Source organism: Macadamia integrifolia, unplaced genomic scaffold (assembly GCF_013358625.1).
Source record: "Macadamia integrifolia cultivar HAES 741 unplaced genomic scaffold, SCU_Mint_v3 scaffold2284, whole genome shotgun sequence".
NCBI lineage: Eukaryota > Viridiplantae > Streptophyta > Magnoliopsida > Proteales > Proteaceae > Macadamia > Macadamia integrifolia.
Genome location: NW_024868613.1, coordinates 9,836 through 16,283, shown reverse-complemented (window position 1 = coordinate 16,283; position 6,448 = coordinate 9,836). Strand labels below are relative to the sequence as shown.

The window sequence follows — 6,448 nt, the reverse complement described above, 5'->3', positions numbered from 1 at the left end:
GGGGGGGTGTGGTTAACACAGAGGTAATAATTAACCACCAATAAATTTCATGTCCTTGCCATCAGATTGTGAATTCATATCAAGGACACTTAAAAATTGTATTTTGGATTTTCTTGGGGCTTCAATGACTCTGTAGGCTCATATTGATCTGGGTCTGACCATAGTTAATATGGTTTAAGGAGAAAAGGCGGTGTTAAGAATCTCAAACTTTGTGAAACACGTTTACCAAGAATGGTAGGTGGGGTTGTAGAAGCTCTTTTGAGTTTTTGTTGGATCTTACTTGAGTTTAGACCCATGTTTGCTACCCGCAGATGCTGGATAGAAGATGTCCCAGATGCTAATGACTTAAATTGTTTCACTTGGTTCTGTCTGTACTTTTCTCCCAGTTGTCTTAAGAAATTGGAATCGTATTTTCGCTATTTCGGAGTCCCCTTGAAGCTATTAATGTGTAGTCTTTTGGGCCTTCATGTATATTTTTGTTGTAAATTTCTAATTGCATCTCTTTTCGGTTGGTAATTCCTTGTGTTATTTGTGCAGAACAGGGAGAAAAGGGAAGTAGTGGGAGATAAAATTCTACAAGTCATTTTGGTAACTTTTGGATACCTACTATTGAAGTTGTGGCAATTCTGCCTTTTTTTTTTTTTATATATAGATTTACTTTTAACACGTAATATGTCAGGAGCTGTGGACTAAAGCTAATTTGTTGACCAAAACATGGCTTCTTGTATGCTTTATTCCCAGAACACCCCACACATGAAGGCTCCATGAGGTGGTGATCCGAAATATGTAACATTCAGGTCAGATCCTCAGAGGTGCATTGTTTTCTTCTTGTGTTAATTTTTTGAAAATTTTTAAGCTCACTGCTGGATGTAACTGGCCTTTTGTGAGGAACAAAAGAACATCTCATGAAATTATATGCTTTGTTGCCGGATTGGCTAAGATTGTGAAATTAGATGTTCTGTTTGGGTATTGTATTGATAATCTGCCAGTACTTTTGACTAGTGCAACAGTGTAACAGTGGTGCTAAATAATGCATTTGGGTGGTTTGAACCATTTGATGCACTAAGCAATCTGCAATTAATGCTAGAGCTGCAATTTGGTTTGAATGTGCTGGGATCAGCTCTAGCCCAACCCACCAAGTGCAGAAATGCGAATCAATGCTTGACCTGATCTGCAATTGGGTCAGGTTTCCTAGTGGTCAACCCAAGGTAAGAGCCTAAAATTCTAAAACCCAAACATTAATTGGGTGTTTGGATTGGGTTCTGCTGGCCTAGGCCTGCTGAGTTTCATGCATTTTAGTTGTTTGCTATGTGTAAACCTAAGACTAGGTAGGATAAATTAAGGAATGATCATATTAGAATTAGTTTGAAAATAGTTTCAATACATGATAAGTTACGAGAAGCCTTTGGATGCTTCAATGTAGATGAGTGATTTGATTGAAATATCTAAAAGAGCTAGTGGGGCACCTTAGGAGAAATGGGAAAAAATAAAATGCATATCTTAGGCTTTATATTAAGTATGATATTGAAAAGAGCTGATTAGAATTAGTTTGATCTAAGTTGTTGTATGGTGTGTAAATGTATATCATCTTGGCTTATAACCATGGTCCCTTGTCTTAGTACTTGTGTTTGTATGGTTCACAAAGATTGGAGGATACTGATCTCCAATCCCAATCTCAATTCCTCGAATTAGAATTATACCTCTTTCTTTATCTATTGAATGTGTTGGCCATCATAGTAAGGCCCACCTTCACCCCAAATGAAGGTTGAAAGCTTCATGACTTACCATGCGGTAATGTGTGGGTGGTCCATGTGGTACACGACTCTGCACACAACTCACTTGTTTGACTTATAGGTGACAAAGGTGGTGCGAAAGTGGTTTCTGTAGGGGAGTGTGGCTCCTGTGCCCAAATATATGGGGCCACAAAATGATCATCGCACGTCTCATGAAATGCAAAATGATGCTCCTGTTGATGTTTCGTTGTGTGTTCCCATTGATTTTTTCACACGAACAAGGGCCACACTCCCCCCACAGATAGCACTTCCGAAAAAAAGAAATTACATAAAATGCCACAGAAAATAAACATGGAATACAGAAATGGATTCCCAATGGCAAATGTGTGAAACCGACCCATTGCATAGGCCATGGTGTCAAAACACATCCAACCTTGCTTAATAGACAGGATCAATACTGCAATTGAAAATTTGAAATCCACCGGACAAAAACCTCTTTGATTTTGTGAAACCAATAGAAATCTAGTTTCTTCCAAATCTTTTGAGTGGATTGGATCCACAGCGTTAGTTGGCATATTACACTTCAACCAACCAGACATAATTCCAATTTGGTGGGAGGATTCAAATCTTCAATCATCCATGGGGTGTGGTGGCCGGTGGGTTGAAGCGGTTGAGACTGTTTTGAAACCACCATGACCCATAGCCCCACCACCTCTGCAGTTACATATTTCCGATGTCAACAATCATTCCCATACCCCCACAGATCTTGGCAATGAGCTTTCATCATTCAGAATTTATGGGAAGATAGCAAACTTTTCTACCCTTTCTCAAGTAGAGACTAGAATAAGATTTTTTGTTGAGCGATAAAAGGGAATTGTTGTCTATCTGCTATAATATATATCCTTTAATTATCCTTAACTTACAATGGTGTCTACCAACCAAGTAGAATTTGGATCCTCTCCAACCAACTACTCCAACATGTCATCCATGTGGTGTGGGGATCCAAAGATTGGAGGGCACAGCTGGGAATTGAGATCCTCTCCAACTCTGATCCCATGTCATCCATGTGATGTGGGGATCCAAAGATTGGAGGGTACAGCCGGGAATTTGGATCCTCTCCAACTCAGATCCCATGTCATCCATGTGGTGTGGGGACCCAAAGATTGCAGGGTACAGCCGGCTAGTCTAGAAAGGATTCAGGCCCAAACAAATGGGAAAAACACTGCAATTCTCATTTCTCAACATCCACCCAATTAAATGATATTAGTCACATGAATCAGCTCTATTCAATGTCAAACTTGATAAAAAGACTTTAACGTTATCAATTTCCTCTACGTCTTTAGATTCTTCAATCTGAATCAAACAACTCCTCCATACTGCAAAATCACTAGAAGAAAAGCAACAACAGCTGGTTTGAATAGAGCTGGCTTGGAAGAAAAGCAACAACAGCTATATTAATAAAGACAATAAAACATGCATCAAAACAACATTAGAAAAGAAAATGTACATACAAATGCTAGAATAAGAAAAGCATAATTCCCTAATTCCCTAATCTCTCTCTCTCTCTCTCTCTCTCTCTCTCTCTCTCTCTCTGAGATATCTGTAGACAATAAACTGACCAAGAAAAATAAAGCATTTTTCAGGCGCACCTAATTATAATACTACGATCATCCCTTGACAGAGTAGCCCAAAACTTCCCAAAGCACAAATGCAGATTTGCAGATTTTTGTACCCCCATAATCAGCCACTGTAAATGCAGATCTGGGTTTCACACTTGTTCAACTTCTTTCACACGTTTACATCTCCTGGAGACCTTCCTCCTCATCCTCATATTCACCTTCCTCCTCATCATCAGCTGTTGCATCCTGGTACTGCTGGTACTCGGATACAAGGTCGTTCATGTTGCTCTCTGCTTCGGTGAACTCCATCTCATCCATACCTTCCCCAGTGTACCAATGCAAGAAAGCCTTCCTTCTGAACATGGCAGTGAACTGCTCACTCACCCTCCTGAACATCTCCTGGATGGAGGTAGAGTTCCCAATGAATGTTGATGCCATTGATAGACCCCTGGGTGGAATGTCACAGACACTCGATTTCACATTGTTGGGTATCCACTCCACAAAGTAGGATGAGTTCTTGTTCTGCACATTGATCATCTGCTCATCAACTTCCTTGGTGCTCATCTTTCCTCTGAACATGGCTGAGGCAGTCAAGTAGCGCCCATGTCGTGGATCAGCAGCACACATCATGTTCTTGGAATCCCACATCTGCTGGGTCAGCTCTGGGACAGTAGGGCACGGTACTGTTGCGATCCACGGGAAGTAAGGGGAGCAAATCCCACCATGAAGAAGTGGAGCCGGGGGAATGGGATCAGGTTCACTGCAAGCTTCCTGAGGTCAGAGTTGAGCTGACCAGGGAATCTGAGGCAGCAGGTAACACCACTCATGGTTGCAGATATTAAGTGGTTCAAATCTCCGACTGAGACAAAACAATGGGGAGTTAGCCAGGGAACAGAAACAAGGATACAAAATTAATTATGCACATTACATGACAAGAGCACACATCAAACAACGGAATATATGATCAGAATGGTAAAATCAAGGAGCAAAAATAGCCATATCAGAAATCAAGTAATTCAGAACAATTTTAACTGGAAGCTACAACGTTATATTATTTCAAAATAACATGACAAGCTGAGAGGGAAAAAAAATAATCAGCAGAGTTGGAACATAAATCTTGCACAAATAGTAAATTGGGACATCGATGGCCTGAAGTTTGAAGTGACTTGATTCACTGACAACAAAAGGTCATCTGAGTTCATCAAAAAGGCTATTCAGGAACTAATGATTACAAAACCCTAACATCTTACATCAGTCAAAAGTCAAGAAATATTCAGGGGTAAAATATACTTACAGCTAGGAGTAGTTAGCTTCAGCGTCCTGAAGCATATATCGTACAAGGCCTCGTTATCAAGCACCATACACTCATCTGCGTTCTCCACCAACTGATGAACAGACAGAGTAGCATTGTATGGCTCGACGACCGTATCTGACACCTTTGGAGAAGGAAAAACAGAGAATGTAAGCAGCATACGGTCAGGGTATTCTTCCCTGATCTTTGAGATCAGCAAAGTCCCCATTCCAGAACCAGTTCCTCCACCGAGAGAGTGGCAAACTTGGAAACCTGCAAATTTTCAGAAGATAAAAGAGATAAGTACACAGATCAATCTAAAAGTTACTTCTAACTAGAGTAATTTGGGAAATTTAAAGCAATGACTTATTTTTCAAATACTACAAGAAAATTTGCCCAGTTCGGTATTCATTTCTTGGAGTTTCTTTAAAGATGGTTCATTAAATGTACCAAAACATGTAGGGCCTTTGTCTCAGTGAAAGAAAGATAAAATGCACAAAATGAACAACAAATTCCTATGAAACATCCATTTTCTTTCGCTAAGAAAAAACTAATCAAGAAAAAATTAGACAGCCATAGGAGACTAAAAGCAAAACTACCAAATTTCACAAGAAAACAAAAAAAAAAAAAAAAAAAAAAAAAAAAAAAAGTAGATCCCTAAACCTCTATAAGCTTTTCAAGGACGCTAAGATAGATCCCTAAACCTCCATATCATTTCTCCTCCAGGACTGACAACAAAACAAGAGATCAAGAGATTCACACTTGACCTGCGCAGTAGCACTGTAAGAATCCGAATAAAAGGGAAGCACAAGTCATAAAATTATACCTTGTAGACAGTCACAGTTCTCAGCCTCCTTGCGCACAACATCAAGCACCGAGTCAATCAACTCTGCTCCCTCCGTGTAATGCCCCTTGGCCCAGTTATTTCCGGCACCAGACTGTCCAAACACAAAGTTATCCGGACGGAATATCTGGCCGTACGGACCTGTCCGTACACTGTCCATGGTTCCAGGCTCGAGATCCATGAGCACTGCACGGGGGACAAATCTCCCACAAGAAGCCTCATTGTAGTAGACATTAACGCGTTCCAGTTGCAGATCTGATGTTCCGATGTACCTTCCGGTCGGATCTATGCCATGCTCATCGCAAACAACCTCCCAGAACTTCGATCCGATCTGGTTACCGCATTGTGCACCTTGAACATGAAGGATTTCTCTCATTTTCACTGAGATCAGAGACAGTAACCAAAAATCAGTACATAGATTCAAAGAAATTAAATTATACAAGTGAAATTTACTGTAAATTCAACAGCCAAGAAGCAGATTTACCAGTGACGAGTGAAGAAACTTGAAATGTACGAGCAAACCTTGAAAGATTCAGGCGATCGAGCGAGAGAACAGAGCTCGATCGGTGATTGAGAAATGAAAAATGAAGAACCCTAGACTGTTTATATAGAGGTGAGTGAAGGACAACGGGGAGATATCGAACGGTAGGTGTTCTTTCCCTCCTTTTTTCAATGCTTGTTGGATGCCGTTAGATGATGGGATCTGACGGTAAGAAAGCTTTTGAGTTTAAATTAAGTAACCACTGATTTGTTTTCAAAATATGGATGGGAGCGTACTGAAATATAACCTGAAACTCAAAAGTCAAAGGACTATAATATCCATATCTAAAGTTATAGCTTTTGACGTTTACCGTTACAATCTTTCAAATATAACCATAATGTGTCCCGTAATTTACGGAATTGCCCTCCCAATGCTGCCTAAACTTTCGGCAGTGGGAGTGACGTGGGACTACTGACTGAT

General features: G+C 40.3%; 1 protein-coding gene and 1 pseudogene across 12 annotated transcripts in view; one reads left to right on the top strand and one right to left on the bottom strand.

The window, feature by feature from the left end:
- LOC122066189 (pentatricopeptide repeat-containing protein At2g06000-like) overlaps window positions 1-949 on the top strand; it is a 13,745-nt gene extending 12,796 nt beyond the window's left edge. For 5 of the 12 annotated variants that reach the window (XM_042630003.1, XM_042630012.1, XM_042630011.1 and 2 more), the window contains one exon: window positions 538-949. The gene's annotated coding sequence lies outside the window, so the exon portion shown is untranslated. The remainder of the gene's footprint in view (window positions 1-537) is intronic. The other 7 variants (XM_042630015.1, XM_042630006.1, XM_042630016.1 and 4 more) reach the window with 5 other exon arrangements.
- Window positions 950-3,161: 2,212 nt separating this feature from the next.
- Window positions 3,162-6,123, bottom strand: LOC122066187 (annotated as a pseudogene).
- Between the last annotated feature and the right edge of the window lie 325 nt (window positions 6,124-6,448).